This window comes from Accipiter gentilis, chromosome 18 (assembly GCF_929443795.1).
Source record: "Accipiter gentilis chromosome 18, bAccGen1.1, whole genome shotgun sequence".
Lineage (NCBI taxonomy): Eukaryota > Metazoa > Chordata > Aves > Accipitriformes > Accipitridae > Astur > Astur gentilis.
In genome coordinates, this window is record NC_064897.1 from 11,708,051 (window position 1) to 11,725,702 (window position 17,652).

General features: G+C 46.1%; 1 protein-coding gene across 2 annotated transcripts in view; it reads right to left on the bottom strand.

Moving 5' to 3' along the window:
* The window catches only part of SOX5 (SRY-box transcription factor 5), a 648,311-nt gene extending 638,541 nt beyond the window's left edge, over window positions 1-9,770 (bottom strand). Inside the window, exon 1 of one of the 2 annotated variants that reach the window (XM_049822486.1) lies at window positions 9,699-9,770. The gene's annotated coding sequence lies outside the window, so the exon portion shown is untranslated. Of the gene's footprint in view, window positions 1-7,960; window positions 8,057-9,698 lie in introns of those variants that run through there. The other variant, XM_049822487.1, reaches the window with a different exon arrangement.
* Window positions 9,771-17,652: the final 7,882 nt, after the last annotated feature.

Sequence of the window (17,652 nt, forward strand, 5' to 3'; positions counted from 1 at the left end):
AGTAAAAAGACAGCAAAATCTTGTCCCACTAAATACAGGAAATATGGGAAACTCAACATTTCACTCAGACTTTTGTAAAGGTTTGTTGTTGGGTTTTTTTGAAACAGCTGGATTTGGAAACAGCTGTGTTCCCAAGCCCATCAAACACCAGTGAACACGACTGCTGAACTTCTTTCTGCAATTTTGGAAGTCCCAGGTGGATATACGCTCAAGTGGCTATAGCTTCTGAAGGCTCACCACCTCAGGGTTTTAGCAAGGTCTGATGGCAGCGGGTACAAAACCAGGCCCATAATGCTTACCTCCCATGTCTTAAGTTCTACTGTCACACAGGCAACTTTGGCCTCGTGAGATGAGTCATCCCTATTACAGTCAATGGTGACATGGAAGTTCTTTCTCTGCAATACTTTCTGCAGGAGCCTCCCTCTCTCTGTTGACAGAGGGAGCCATGAAGGATCAGCTTCGCTAGGTTAAAGCTACCCTTTGTACGTGAACTATGAACAAAGATCCTATATATATTGACCTAGTATATCAAACCAGGAAAAAAAGACCAGAAAGTATCGTAAAATGGTCACAGATGTACTTAACAGCAACATAACACAAACCAAAATACAATGAGAGAAAGACAACACACTAAAACAAACCAAAAGCTGCACAGATAGGTTTTGGCACCTCCATCCAAAGGCTTTCAAGCCTCAACTATACAAAACCAGGGCTGACCTGATCTGCTGCTAGCACCGGTCCTGCCCATGCAGATGGCCTCCTGAGGTCCAATTTGACAAACATCCCTGGTGCTATGAAAGAAAACGAAACTGTCCAAGGACTTAAGATAAGCCAATCTCTGCTACTGTTAACCATTTAAAATGCCCTCAGTATCACTCCTTAAAACCGGAATTCCTGTAAATCCTGCAGTCTCTGCGAGCTCCTGGAAGCCACCTCTCACACTCGTCACAGTCCCTGTAGGCTTTCAGAACAGACAATGTTTAACAACGCAGGTAACTTAGGAAACCAACTTTTTTCTTTTTTTCCCTTAATTAGAGTGACTTAGGCACCTAAAGCACCCTGAAATCAACAGGATACTGTCTGTACTACCTTCAAAAATGGGACTTGGGCTGCATTGAAATCTCACTTTTCTAACTGAACACTCACGTTTTGCTGAATTTAAATGAACCAAGCCATATTCCTAAAGTTAAGCCTATACTCAAATATTGGTCTTAATCAGGGCCATAAACCACACCTCTACAACTCACGTGCCATATTCTGAATTAATTACAACTAGACAGTGAAGACACAGAAACATTTCTAAGCACTTTAGGCTTAGAAGGAGCAAAACTTATAGTCTTGAGATAAAAATAATTATATAAAGCTGTGTATTTATACAAGTAAATATTTTCCTTTATCTCATACATAAACCCACAGAATTTAAAACTAAGCAAAGCAAGAAGAAAAATCTTGCATTCTTAAAACTTTACACTACCATGCAACAGCATTTTTCATCCATGTAGCCTCTTACTGCTACTTCTTTATGTTATACTTGTGTTCATTGCAGAGGTGCTTGGGTATATAACTGCCACTGCTATTCACACTGCTGTACTCATACCTTTACCTCCAATACACGTTCAAGGATTAGAATCTCCTGGTTTCTCCATTTTCTACCCCATTTCAGCTTGTTACTTCTCACTAGGAGCCACTTTCTGTACCAACACAATGCATTAGTTATTACAAGAACAGCAGGACATGTAGTAGAAGGTGCAAGACTCTGTCTTACTTCCCTCCCCACCATTATTCCTCATAAAAACACAGGTATTGCTATCATTCAAAGGTAATATCTTATATAAAGTGAGATACTGGTCTAATGGCATTTTGCGACCAGGGGAGGAGGTAAGCATCCACGTAAAGTTCCCAAGCACACATTTTACATGTGTTCGTAATCTACCACACGTGTGCTTAGAGAATCACATCCACAAGCGTTTTAGTGAGCGGGCCCCAAACACGTGCAGACCTGACTGCCGTCCTCACCCCGGGGGGGGCTGCCCGCAGAACACACCCCAGGTCACACCAGGGATGCACCACACACATTTTTACGGTGCTGCTTTCCTCTACAGCACTTTCCTGGCAGAGGCAGGCCTTCAGTTTCCAGAACTGTCAACTGCCTTTCAGAAGCACTAAATTCACACATACATATTTGTACATATTCATCAGCATTTACTCATTTGTAATCTCTCATGAGAATTAATACTATTCCTCTACAGTCGCAAAACTTCCATCAGCCCATGCAAACTGCTACTTACCTACGGCAACCCTGTTTATAGGAGTGCCTCATTATATATAATTTCAGGTTTCAATTGGAAACTGTTTTACAGAAGTGACAAGTACTTCAGTATTTCTACTCCAGCTCTGTCTTTTCTGACTATCTGCAGGAGGCACAAAACCGATCTCAGCAACAAGTTTCAGTGAGAACTAAAAAGCTCACCCTACGTGTGCATGTACTGACCGAGTAATCTATGCATGACTTGCAAACCTGAACTAATTAATTGTCCTCCACTTGTTAGCCTCAACCACAACACACTTAATGCACCATGGTGCCACTAAACAAACTTGCATTCCCAGGAATCGGAACAAATCATTTAGTTTTCTCAGAATCAGAATGTCCTGCTTCTGGCGACTGCCTGCATACAACTAAAAATATAAAATCAATCTGAAGCACAGCAAAGAGCACAGTATCTCCTACTAAACACACTCTTCTTCCAGATTTGAATTCGTAAAGCAGAATACTGCATTAACACATTCACTTTTCTGTGACTGAATACGCTTCTTATATATTTTGCATACCCTTCGTAGCAGATGCATTCAATTTATTATTAAACAGAAGTGTAATTGACACATACATTGCATTCCTTGTTATTATTTATGCATTTGCCTATATTCTAGCATGAGAAGCATGATCTTTAATACCATGGCCTAAGAAGGAATCTCATTTCAGTGAAAACACAGTTGTATGTTACTGGATGCACACGTTAAGGACAGCACACAAAGAGCCACAACGGCTGCCTTTGCTTGGGAACCTCAATGCCTCCAGGCTCCTTCCAGAGTCAGTGGAGGAGGAGAAACTCCACCGGAGTGTGATCTGGTGGATGAATCACTCTTACAGAATAGGTATTTCCTCTGTGTTTGTAAAGAATTCTTTAATACAGCAGCCAATATCTGCCTTTAATTTAGTCTGCTCTGAAATGACTTGAAAACCATTCATCTTCTGTATTTCTTCTCTTCTCTAATGGTTCCTGAATTTTTCTCAGTATAAACCTCATCCATTAGGACTAACATCCCGCTAGAAGGTTGGTTGTCACATTAAAATGATGTTCCCAGCTAAGAAAAGCAATTCCTCTATTCACTGACCAAAGGCACGGACTTAGCCGTATAACAGGTATTTTACTTTAAGTAAATATTTAATTGGTTAGCTGAGGATTACAACTGTGTCCCCCAGCCCTTTTCATTACACTGAAAGCTTACTCATACACAAGGATTTTACAGCAGTGTAAAAGGTAGACTCCATAATCCTAGTTTAGAAATTGAACTAGTTTAATTAAATGTGTCTTTAGACTGACTGCTCCAAAACACAATATGGCACTCAGTTGAATTTAAACCTGTTGTATACACTTTGCCCCTATAGAAACTGAAGATACTGCAAACCATATTTACATCTGTTTCAGAGCCAGCTCAATGCTTCTGAGCAGAGCAAGCTTAATCCAATTTTGTCCCCTCTCCTCAAAAATGTGGCCAAAGCAACTTCTTAGAGCAGGAGGAGCCCTTATTGCTCAGCTATGAGCGGGCAACTTCACTTTATTCCACCAGTTCTTTGCTGTACTAGCCAACCTTCTACCCTGCCTAAGTCAAAAGCCAGTTCCTTATAGTATCCTTATAAAATAATGTATCCTTATACTATCCTTATAAAATAACTTTGACCCACAATTTTCAGGCAATTCACTTCCTCAAAATATAGGTAAATACTCTTTCTTTAAACAATAATCACAGAATACACATTAGCTTTGTCACCAGGATTTCTTTTTATTTAAAAGAACCAATGGGAAATTGAGGCGGAGGGGGGGAAAGACTTCTGTTAAAGGACAATTCACTGAAGGGTCTTTTAGCTGGCAATTGTCAGCACTGCTCAGGGCCAGTGGATCAAATTTAACTCTAAAAAGTGCTGATGGTTGTATGAGTCATCACAGTAGGAGCTGGCGCTCTGGGCCACTCAAGTTCAATTTTTGGTGCTACCACGGGGTGTAGGAGCTGGGATCTTGGTGAGCAAAGATTTGCTCCGTATTTGATGCACTGAATAAAGTGGCATTCTTAAAATCACCAGCCTCCCAAGCAGCTAGTAAGCCAGCAGGAGGTTAGTAGGAAGAGAAAGTAACTGTCCTTTGTGCCTCTGAAAATAGCCAGTATTAAACAATCCTCTTATGTATTACCCGAGTTTCAATCTATGCTTGCAGCTCAAAGAAAAAGAGAGGCTGGAGAAGACAGAAAATACAGCTGTCAGAAATATTACAGGAGACCCTCCCCAACCTGTCATGAAGCGTATAGTCTCCTCATTTAGACACGTGTGCAACTAGAAAGGCTGTGTGCTCTGTAAGCAACAAAAAATTGTTCAAACAATGCACTTCACGTATACAGAATGTACTGTGTATGTGCCTGTGCCTGTGTGTGTTCACCGCGTGCTTGAAAAGGCTAGAGACATAGGGAAAGGTACTGCAAGAGTGATCATCTTACACTTATCAAGGATGTCCATCAGTGGAGCAAGCAGCACATGGACTCGAGCTGCTTTAACAGATTGTGCACAAGTCATTGGAAATCCACTTCACCTGTAGCCTCCGCTCTCCACACAATGCCCAAAGAAGGTGTAACTGTAGCATGACTAGCAGCAGGACGTGAATCTAACTTTTTCGTCTTGACCTTAATGTTCTTATCTGTTACTAAATTTCACAAAGGGAAACACATCTGGCTTCAAATTGCCCCAGTCCTACAGTTTAGTCACAAATCTGAAAGGAAATTTTCCTAATTGGGTCTAAGCACACCATGAAAAAGAAGAAAACTCCCAAAAGCCCCCAACACTTCAGTGCCTCCGAAGAGGAACGCATTCTTGTTTCAGGCTTCAATTTGTACGCTGTCTAAATCAAATTTGGATCTGAACTTGACTACGTAATATATCATAACTGATTAATTGGACCATCCCTGATGTCTTGAACAAATGGAGAATATGAGCAAAACAGATTACAAAAGAAATGAGTTTACAGTACAGGAGACTTTTAAGGCTTTACAAAGGCCGTTCCCAAAGTGTAGAAGTTGCCCACTTCCTCACCAGCAACATTCCCACCCCCTCCAGTGTGAGCATGGCTCTGCCCGTTCAGGGGACATGCGAGGATTCTTATGTAGAAAATGGGAAAAAAAAAAAAGCTTCTTTGCTAATAAGAAAAAAATCCTTATAATAATACTAATCTATTTATAATGGTCAAAAAATATGACAGCTTACAACAGCGTCACAGCAGTGCTTTGGCAATATTTTAGCATACTGTTGTATTTTTAGAAGGACTGTTCATTTACTTTCTCCTAAATGCCGGAATTCTTATTTTTCAACAAATGCTATGGGTTTTGGTGTATCCATATGCCAACATGAGAGTGTTTTATATCAGGGTAAGTATGAACTGCAGGCAGAAACAAAGCTCCTGTACACACGTTGCATTACAGCAGCACTGTCAGAGATGCCAAGTCTCAATCTCCTCCCATGCTTTATGCAGTGATAGTTAGCTACGCCACTTACAAACCTTCTTGGAATGCAGCGGTACATTTTTACGATGAGTAACAGAAAACTGCTGTTTCTTCATCCTGAACATTGAGGAACTATCCCATTGTAAACAATACATCTGACAGTTTAATGATATTGCTCAACCTAACTGGTTTTGGCAAGCGGCACGTACAGTAAAAGTGCAGCAAGATGTACATTTAAGCACTTTTATATCTTCACAGAGACTTCAGAAGGGTACCTTACCATTTCACAATTCATTAGCAAGCTACCTGCACACTTAAGTGAAAAACAGTAAGTTCTCTGTTAAGTCTCATCTGGTACTAGGAGATCATGACAAAAGGACGATCACAGTCATTAAGAACCTCTACAGCTGGAGCTCCAACACGTAGAGATGAAATTCACAGGCTTTTATTTTCTTTCTAAAAAGCATGTATTAGCTTCCACCGCTTACAAAAATTTATACTAGACTAAATTAAATACATGTGCACCCACATGTTAACTGAATTAACTTGAAACAGTCAATACATCTCAAATGTCCATCTGTTTACATAAGACACTTGCAGCTTTCAAGTCTTGTACTCCTTATAGTGTAACTCTCAACCAAAACAGTTTAAGTTCAACCAGAAAGCTCTGCTGCAAGATTTCCATGCATAATGGCCATGTGTTTATTGGGTTCTCGTGTCCAAATCATGTCAGAATAGACACACTATCCATTCACAAAATGCAACACATCAATGGCAGCCTCTCCTTGTTCAGCTGGAGAAACCTTGTGAAACAAGGCTGGCTGTAACCTGGCCAGATATTATGGCTAAATTAAAAAAAAATAAAAATCTCCCCTTGCAATCCCAATTTAACAGTTGTCAATAGTGCATTTTGCAGGATGAAGAATTCGTTTCTGAGGCAATAATGTATTTTTCAGTGCTGGGAAGGATTAAGAGGATATCAAAACAGTAGCAGATACAAGTAACTGCTCTCAGGTAAGTTTCAGGTGATAAAATATTTTGATGAAGAACTTTGTACTAGCTCCTCATTTATAAGAAGTTGCTTTTTAATCTGAGTTGCTCACTTCAGCAAGGCTGCAGACAGCTAGCTGTATTTGAATTGGGAGGAGGAAAGCCAGAACACATTATCTTACAGTTCTACAGCTGGAATCAAACTTCCGTTTTTAATTTGAACTAAAGTTAATATTCCGTTCTTTGACAGAGATGGAGCAAAATGCAGCTCTATTAAAAAAAAAAAACAAACAACAACAACAAACAACCAAAAACATTTCCTCTCTAATTTTAGGATATAGCTGGCTTTCCTTTTACGAGAGTTAAGCGGTAGCAACGATAACAAAAGCTACCTGTACCAGCGTGCGATACTAGCCTCTCCAAGAAAATAGTTCTCATCAGATACCGTCCTCCTGGACGCCCCTACTGTATCGCTGTTGTTGTTGATGATCGCGATGTTGAACGCCTACAAATCTCCCACGTGCCTATTTCGTTGGCCTGCTGGTTTAAAAAAAAAAAAAAAAAAAATGCTAGAGGCCATTATTCATGAGCAGTAAGAAAACAAATCACTCCTAGACCTACTCCTCTCGCAGATTCCCACACTTATTACCCAAAATCCCACAGCTTGCTATTGGTTCTACCCTTGACCAAAGTACAGGGCTGAGGCAGCATGCCATCCCCAGGGAAAAGCCGATCACGTTCCTCCCGGCAAGCGGCTCCGGTTATTCTCGGATCGCAGTCGGGCTGGAATAAAGTCCCTTAACTTTTCTGAGAAGGCAGAGCTCGCTCCCACCACCAGCGCCTGGGCCAGCCCGCCTGGGGGCCGGCGGGGACGAGCGCGGCCGCGCTCCGCACCCTGGCCGGGAGCCCCTTTTTCCCCCCGACCCGTTTTCTTTCGGAGGTCGGGGAAAGCAGCCGAAACGAGCGAACCCTAGAGCCTTCAGCCCCTTCCACGGAGCCACGCTCCTGCTCCGGCAGAAGCGAGGAACACGCCTCGCAGAAGTATGTAAACACCCTCGTCCCGCTGCCCGCTGCTCCCCCCCCCGCCCGCCCCGGTGGCGGTGCCCACCGGTGCCCCCCGCGCCCCGCGGCCGCAGCGCAGCGCCCCGGCTCGCCCCTGCGCGCCTCCCCGGCAGCGGCGCGGCGGCGGCCGCCGCTTTGCACTCACGCACGCACGCACGGAGAGGCAATTACAATAATTTAAAGCTTCCTGTCCGCCGGCTCCGCCGGGATCCCGAGGGCTGAGCCATGCCCGGGCAGGGCGCGGAGCAGCGGCTGCCCCGCCACACACACACGCACACACACACGCGCGGGCACCGCGGCCGGCCCGCCCCCGCCCGCCCCCAGCCCCGGCAGCAGCAGGAGGAGGAGGAGGACGAGGAGGAGGAGGAGGAGGAGGAGGAAGGGGGGGGGGGGGGGCGTGACAAGTTGTGCCAAACTTCGGGAGGTGTGCGAGCGCCCGGGAGGCAGCCGGCCGCGCTGACAGCCGGCCCCGCCGCCTCCCCCGCCCCGCCAGCGGCGCCCACCCCCCGCGCTGTCCCTCGCCGGGGCCCGCCCGCCCCCGCCGCTGCCGCCCGGGGAGCCCCGCGGGGCGCCGAGCGTTCGAGCGCCCGCCGGGGAGCAGCCGCCGGCGGCCGCAGCGAGGAAGAAAGTTAAATCAGCGGCGGTCGCGCACCTACCCGCTGTCTGTAATGTCTCCTCCGGGCGCGGGGTGCTAAGTGAGACACTGGCGGGGTGGGGAGAGGCAGAGGTGCGGGGAGGGACCGGGAGATGGGTGTTTGGTGATCTCTTCCTTTCTCTCCCCCCTCCTTCCCCCCCCCTTCCCCCTTCTCTCTCTCTGTCTCTCAAGGACGAGGTGAAATCCCTTTGCTGGTCATGAGGCGGCTTCAGAGACAAACAACACAATGCGAGTGCAAATAACAAAAGGGGAAAAAAAAAAAAAAAAAAGAACAACACCAGGAGAGGGAGAGGGAGACCGGGAACAATGGGGGAGGAGAGGCTCGCCGCGCCGCGCCTGGCCGCCGCCGGCACCCCGGCAGGCAGGAGGAGGAGGAGGAAGGCGAGGTGGCGGCAGCGGGGAGGGGGCTGCGCGGGGAGTTCCCCCCGGCGCGCCGGGGGCTGCCTCAGACCAGCCCCGACCTCCTGCCCGCCGGCTGCCGCCGCCCGCCCCGCCGCGCACCGGGGCGGCCCTGCGCGGCGGCGGGGCGGCCAACGGTAAGTGACGCGCCCGCCGCCCCCGCGGAGTCCGCTAACGGCCATCGCCGCCACCACCACCATCATCATCATCATCATCATCACCGTCCCTCGGGGAGGGAGGGGGGCGGCTGTCCGCCGGCTGAACGAGCGGTTCTTGGGGGGGGGGGGGCGGGGGGGACTCCGAGCCCTTCCCGCCCCCCCTCCCCGGGAACTTCTTCACCGAGCGGGGCTGTCGCGGGTCCCGGGGACGTCGCTACCGGGTCCCTTCCCGAGGAGGAGTTCCCCCTCCCGCTCTTTGCCAAGAGTAAACACCCGGGAGTTGCGTGTCCGTGGGCGTGTGCGTGTCCGCTGGCACCTCCCGCGCCGGCAGCCCCTGTCACACCGGCGCGGTCGCGCACACGCACAGGCGCCCGCGGGGACGCCCGCCGCCGCCCCCCTCGGCAGCCCCTCTCCTCAGCGCCCTCCCCTAATTCGCGGGACCCCCGGCCGGGCGCAGCCCCCACGCGTGCGCAGCCACCCGAGGGGGGAAGCAGAACTTCGGGGCGTCCACACCCCCCACCCCCCCCCCCCCCCCCCCGCGCCCTTCCCCTCCGCACTCTCTCCCCAGGGGCCGGCGGCGAGACGCCCCCCGGCGCTCCTGGGAACGCCGCGGCGGGTCCGACGGTGTCCGCCGTCCTCCCCGCGTCCCGCGCCGCCAGCGGCGGGGTTACCTCAGCGGCGGGCGGCCTGCGGGCTCCCCGCCCGCCCGGGGTGGCCGCCGCGGGGCCGGGAGGGCTGGCGGCTCTCCGCTCTCCGCCCGGCGGCCTGAAACCCGTCCCCGGGGCGGAGGGGCCGGGGGAAGCCCCCCGCCGTGTCACCGCTCCCCGCAGGCAGGCGGGGAGCGAGCGTTGCGCCCGGCTCCGCAGCCCGCCTCTGCCCCGGACCCCCCGGTTACCTCCGCCTCCTCCTCCTCCTCCTCCTCCTCCTCCTCCTCCTCCTCTCCGCCAGCACCCCCCGCCGCTCCTGGGGCGAGCGCAGCCGTGTCCCGGGCTGGCCCCGCGGCCCGGCCGCCGCCAGCCCGCGGGAACCCGGCCCCGCTGCCGGGGCTTCGGGCGTGGGTGGGGGGTGCGGGCGGCTTGTGTTTCCCTCTCGGCAGCCGTGCGTTCTGCCTCTACTCAATACAGCTGTTGGGGAGCGGGTCCGCGTGCCGGCGGGGTGCGACGCGCCCCGGTGCGCGCCCGCGGTGCCCGGGCACGGGGGGAACGGGGGGAAGGAGCGGCGGGACCGGCGGCCGCAGCCGGGGGTGGAGGGTGGGGGGGCGCGGTGGCGGGGAGCCCGCCTCCGCCGCTAATAAAGTCACGCTCTGCAAGGAAGAGGTCCCTCGCTCTCCCTCGCTTGTTTACTTACGGGGTCTTTTATTTTTAATTGAGCGTTTTGTACACGTGCTTTTATGAAGCGGTGAAGCCGGCTAGACGGGGTTTGAGCCTGAGAGTGGGAAACGCAGAACTACGCACCCTGAGCCAAATTGTTCAAAGAAGAGCAAGTTTGGTTATTATTCATCTCCACGAGGGAAGTCTTATCTTCTACAAATATTTGATACTGGGACAAGTCCAATAATTAACAAGAACAATCAAACAATTTCACTGCCTTCTCGGGGATTTAAAAAGTCATCATCTGGAATTCATGAGCATTACAACCTTTTTTTTTTTTCTGCTTGGATGCGTTATAGTATATGATCTTTTCAGTGTGTGTGTGTCCCTAAGTGATTTTACCGTTTGATGCCAAAAGATGCAAACCATTAACAGCACAGATAATATTCACAACTGCTGATTCAGTGAGACTTCAGACCTCTCTGTAGGAGTGGGGAGAGAGGGTGGTAACCCTGAGGAGAAAAGGGGGAAGAAGAAAAAAGAAAAAAAAGAGGTGGAGGAATGTTTCTTGGCTTCCTCCATACCTCTGTGGCAGGAACTCCCACGGGAGTCCTGTGGGTGGGATGGGAGCAGCACAGAACTAACGCAGCGCTGCCTGGCACGAGGCTGGCCGGCACTGCCCAGATGTGAGCATCAGCCCTCCCAGCCAGCCCTGTAACTCCTCTTACCAGGGGAAAAGCCAGAGGGGGAGAGGAATGGGACTCCTGATCTCAGCAGCGTGGTCCTTTGGGACTCGTTTGCTGCCGGGCTACAGTGAGCCAAGCAGGCCAGACAGGTAGTGGCCCATGGCCCAGTTGTGTCAAAAAAACCACCCCACCCAAACTTGCCTCATCCGGATCAAATTCAGACATTTGAGAAAGGTGCCCACGCGCTGGATGGCAAAGTTTCACCCTACACTGCCCCAGCCACCAAATTCTGCACAAGTTCTCATGCTGGTCATCAAAGTCACAAGTCCTCAGTCCCCACCCACTCATGCAAAGCCCCCCTCTGACGGCTGGCAACCCCCAGTACTGGCATGGATAATGAAGTATGTTGGGCACGTAGCTCCACTCTATCTCGGGTAATCTCAGGCCTAGGGACCTACAGCCAGACTTCTCTGGGTTAGGCTGGCAGGGGTATGTGTATCCTCCCCACATCTGTAGGAGCTCTTTTCCGTTGATGCTATTCCCACCCATTTTTTTCCATGAGCACTGTGTTGTGTCGCACCCCCCCACACCCAGCTTCTTGCTTTATGGCAACTCCTCCTTACAATCATGAAGTTCCTTGCAGTTCAACACAAGAAAGGAATTAGGGTGGCTGGGTCCAAAACTAATCTGGAGCAAAGAAAAAAAGCCAAATGTGGGTGCATTTTATTTAAGATCAAAAGCACAATGGTGTGAGATTGTATTATGCTCTCCACAGGAGCTGTATTTTTCTACGTCTACAATAGGATTAAGGTGTTCAGTGGAAAAGAGAATTAAAAAAAAAAAAAGTGCCCGATTGGACTGGTACTATCTGCATTTGAGTTTCTTTTAAATAGTGAGGACGTTTCATCCCTCAAGGACTCTATCATCCTATTTCCAAACACTTTTTAAAACAATAATTGTGAATGCCAATAATAATTTAATTTTTACTACTTTCCGCTGAGGATTCATTCTGCTTTTTTGTTTTGTTTTGTTCAAAGGAAGGATGTTACCATTTCTGCATTGACTCATTTCAAAATTTTCAGTCAACCAAATGCTTTTTTAGTAGAACCTAAAGATGTCTCCTTATTTAGCTCTGCATATTTGAGAGGACAGGATGTTGAATGTTAGTACACAAGGGCTGGACACAGCTGGGAGCACAGCTTCAAGCCACTTTTCCACCCCAAATAACTAAAGAAAGCACAAAAGAAAATTTTCGGCGCAACTTACCCAATGAAAGGTAGGGTACTGTGCAAAAATTGCTACCTATTTTAAATCTGAAATTTGCAAAGCTCTGGCTAACTTCCAGTTTCCCAACACCATGGCTTGAGCCTGGCTCTTTTCTAGCATTCATGGAATGCAACTGTGTTTAACTGAAAGGTATCAACCACCTTTACAGTGAGGAGCCTGCACCTAGAAATCAATTTGTGCATACTACGTGAAGGTGGTTTACACACAGGTCCACTTTCACTAAATCGCCCCCACCCCATACGTACGAGTTCAACAATTACATTTTTAGGCATGGCTTCATAGGGAAAAAAACATATGGGTAGATCTCTGCTTGCGCAGAGCTGATCTGTCTTCAGTTCTGCCTGACTTTGTCCCTTCACTACCACTGTTCACAAGCTACTGCGTGCACCTTCATGCCTCATCTTCCTAGAAAATTCAGAGCGCTCCAGTTTTCTACTACATTCAGTCTCGGTGCACTTGTTTTCACAAGAGCTGGTGTAAAATGCTACCTTTCTCGTATGGAAATGGATTATTACTACCTTTCAGAGGTATAAATGACAGCATTGAAGAACAAAGCCCAAGTCCTATAAAACAACATTATCTTTGTGCTAAAGTAATCCAATTATTGAGGTACTGTGATAACCTTAAAGCCATATCAAAATGAAGAAACCACTTAGGAACTTAAAAACATCTGGTTTTGTATCAGAGTGCATCAGCACAAGAACACCCTTATGTGGGCCTAATCAGTCCAAGTATCGTTCTCGTCTTTTACATTCAGCATGGCTTATCTGCTTCTCCATAATAAAATCAGGGTGATACCTGCACTGATTTCTGTTAGAAGGAAAAGCCTCTGTTACTTAAATTGAAGCTATCTGCTTCTGTGCAGGTCCTGTCTCCTTTCCCCCAGAGGCAATAGAGAATCCCAGCTATGATATTTCAAAAAGACATCCAAATAACTTCCCAGGGAACATATACTGCTGTATTGTCCCCGAACAGGGCTGTCTATCCACTTTCTTGTTAGCTGGTTCCTCAAACTAAATGATAGAGTCATATTTCAGCAGAGTAACTGATGGTCTTAAATGCAGTTTGGATCCCACATCTAGGTCCTATTAACTAAATAAGGAATGTATTTATTTTTAGTAGAAGGTGGGTACAAAATCTGGAAGAAACAGGAAATGTTGATTAAATTAAATGTTGATTAGGTGTTCTGTAATTTAAACTATTGCAGGCATATGGAACGATAAAAAGAAAAGGAAGCCAGCTGAAAAAGTTAAGATACTTGCTTTTAGCTGTCCATGCTGAGCAAAAATTAAATATTACAAGAATCTGTAAACAGCTTTCAGTTTCAATAATGGATTAAGGGCCCAAGCAACACTCATCTATCATGCTACCATTAGTAACTCTTAGATTTCAATGAGATTACTCACATATATAAAAAGAAGCATAATCTATCAGGACACACAGATGAATAAAGACAGTCACAAGGAGGGATTTAAGAAGCAGGCTGGAACTTCATTAACACAATATTTTCACATGTCAAGCAGTTAACTGGGCCCAGTGCAGGGATTACAAAGCTACAATTTAGGGCAGATCCTCCCTAATCTCTCTTTTACAATGAGCTCACAGCTGAAGCCCACCCCTCAACCCTTCCCCAAGAAAAAGGAGGATCTAAACCCCACAACACTTCCTTTAGGTTTGCTTCTTTCCTAGGCACAAATCCAACTGAAAGGTTCCAGATTTCTTTTTACTTTCAGCCTTAGTCTACACTGAACATCATCTAAAATTTTCCATAAATTCCAACAGTTGAATAGATAGGTATATTCTCATATATTCCATTTCCAAATCCAACTTTTCAGCCTACCCGTGACCCCATGGTGCTACAAAGGCCGTGAAAATGTTTTGTGCCTCCCCCAACTATACCCTAGTAGAAGAATATACCTTTCTTGATACCAGAATACCTGATCAAGTGACAGCATCCCAAGACCATAGTTTATATGCTGTGACACCGGAGAGGATTAATGTAGCCTAAGGCAGAGAGACACCCAAACCCTAGCTTCACTTATGTGCCTACCAAAAGCCAGAGAATCGGTTAAGGATCGCAGCTGGCGGCCTCACGCATATATTCTCGTCCCCTTTCTTCCTTTCTTGGCTGTTTACCCCACCATCAAGTTAATTAATAGTGTTTTCCATGGAGCCTCCACTGGAGGTGGAGGAAGCACTTGCAGGATGAGAAACCATGTGGTGATGCTTACTTAGGTACGGAGACCACTAGGAATATGTCTTGCATGGCTCAGCGGGGGTCACTTAGAACTAATTAGTCAGGGCAGACCATTAGGACAGTGCAAGTGTGGCACTTCCAGACCCCCAAGTAATCCGGGTATGTGTGCATGGTGCAGCATTGTGCACAGCGCGTACATTAAATTCAAGCAAGGACTGCAACATAAAGTTTTTAAAGTGATTAGGACTTTGGGTGCTCTACGAGTTGAAGAAGTTGTGGTGCCTCAGGTGGCACAGAGTGTTCCAAAAGCAGGTGTCTTTCATTTTTTAAATCTAGCCCCATTTTCTAAAACTGGTGATCGACTGAAAAAGGGAGGTAATCAAAATCATTTGTGACTTCTGAAAATAGAGGCCAGTTCCTGTGAGTAAGTTTCAGCAGGACTGAGCACTTAGTGTCTTATCAGTAGCACAGGAACAGGGATTTGTATATACTGTTTTATTAAGATTAGTATCTCTACAGTGCCCCTTAAACGAAAACAAAAGAAAAAATGCTGTAAAAGGACAAAAAAAAGACTCAGTTTCCCATCATTGCCAAAAGCCTCTAATTTTGAATATAATCAATCTTTGTCCCAAAGATAGAGTATTTTTTTACTACTAAGGTGCAGTAATTAATATTAAAATAAATCTGAAAAAACCTGTGTTGACCCTGTTTAAAATTTAGCACAGTTGCCATAGGTTTATCATCCCGCATGTATGCAGTAAATAATACCCTCAAGAAAAGCAAACAAACCTAACAAAATCAAACAAAAATTAAGTAAAGAAGTGGCCAAATCCCCAGCCAAAGATACTGTTCCTTACAAGAAAGTTTGTTCTGTTAATTTGTGATCTTTGTTTGAAAAATCATAGAGCCTGTACAGTTTTTGCTACAACATTTTTCATGTAAAGCTGTTTTCTTGCACTACCATCTTTTGTGGAGTAACACAGCTCCTAATCTTGCTAAATTACTATCATAAAAACAAAGAGGAGAGGAGGTTGCAATGCAATGAGATGCTGTTTGTATTTGCTACAAGGCAATCACTGATTTAAAATTGGCATTGGAACTCCTTTTCTGAAATGATTGCTGGGCTAGGAAAACAACACTTTAAACCAACTTGCAACATCTGAATTTCTAAAGAAGGCTCAGGTTTAGCACTTGTCCTAGTCTGTGTTTTGACTATTAGACCTGCGCGTTTTTAAATGTGTGCACGTTCTGTTGCTCTGCAAGTATCCTATAGTAATGCTCATAAGATCACTGTCTAGGAGGCTCATACATCTTTATATTTTATGTTTAAAGAAAACAAAGAGTCTTACAATTCCATACAAATAAAATTCTCTTCAGAACTGTTTCACCTCATACACCTGCTAGTGTGGTTACAGGTAAGTAGTGAAGGATAAGCAGTGCAAAATATTTTATATTCTACTTTTACAGTTTGTAGGCATTCAGGCTGTTCACTACAAATGACTGCACAAGGTGAGAGGCACTGGAGAATCAGGCCCCAAAGATTTTCTATACTGGATCAGATCACTGGTGCATTAAGTGTGTCACCTCACAGCTGGATGCTCCAAAATGAACCTAGCTATCTGTGTAGTACTGTGGGAACTACTCTGGCAGTCAGGTTGCATCCAGGAGAGGAGACTGGGTTTTGTCTTTTATTTTCTTAGTGTATCTAATCAGAACTGTCCTCATTTGTGATCAAATTGTTCAGACTTTCTTAGCAGTTAAACATGAGTATCTGACTCTTGTTTTGAAACAGGATATAAGACATGGCATTAGAAAATTATAAATAATAGCATGAGGGGAAAAAAAACAAACAACAAACCCAAACACATTACTTTCTTACTATTTTCATATGCTTCTGTGGTACAAGAAAATAGTTCACAATATAAGAAACACATAATAAGTATGCCATAATTTACATCATGGTATTTTACACTGCAGAGCTATTTTGTGAAACTTTACAGCTTTATATAATGATCCATTTAAGTCAGAAATGTAACTTAATATTACATAAACAGTAATTATATACAACATGCAAATATCATCTAGCTATAGGAAGTGCCAGATAGCAGTAACACGAAGTAGCAAAAATATATAAACACACAAAGCTGTCTAAATTTCTGAGGTTTCGTATGCTGAACCTCAGCGAGAATGAGATCGCAGCTAATCAAGTCAAAGGCACAGATATTCCTAAAACATTTCAACATGCTGATTTCAGCATCTAAAAAATCCGAAGCCGCCTCTCTGCAGAAAAGCAAAACTTTTAGTGCACGTGCTAAATACATTGATCCTACTTGTCGCATAACTGATGCAACTATTCGAAAGCAATTACATACCTGCTATCTGACTGAAAGTCAATGGCACTTATATGTGTCCCTAAATAGCTTCTCTGGAGCTCAGTCTCAGTCACCAGAAAAAAAAACACAAAGAAAATGTATGTGCATACAGTCACAAAATAACTCTTATGTTACTCGTTTGTATACTATTTTTTTAAAAGCATTTCATTAAAACAATATTTTTAAACATATGCCATATGACTGGTGATCCGGCTTCCCCACTTCACATTGCAGCCCATAAAAGCTTTCAAGGAGAACATGTGTCCCACCATTCATTCACTCTTAGTCATTCTGACACGTAAGACTCGATTGCAAATCTTTTGCCAAAAAATGAAGGTCATTCAGGAAAGTCTTTTTTTGTCTTCTTTGATTCCCACAGGACTACTTCCCTCCAGGCAAAACGAAGCAAAGAGATGAGTAAACCAATGATCTATTTCTGAAAGTGTTTATGTGAAGAACTGTTATTGATAAACTTGAAATTTCACTGGTAAAAAAGATAGCTTTTGGTTTGGATTGGTTTAAATGGGCTTATTTTCTCTTCTGACCATGTAACTGAAACACCTGATTGTGTGTGGTCTTCTGCTGCAGGTGAAGAGCCCAGGGCCTGCAGTATGGCTGAGTGTGGGACTGTCCCGGCATTTGCTGGAATAAAGGACGAGCCCCTGGGCAGTGCTCCAGGGCAGGGAAACCCGAGGTTTAGCCACCCCCTGGCTCCAGTTTCAGGGCACTGTGCAGAAGAGTCAAAGCAGCAAAGAAGGCCAGAAGAGAAGATG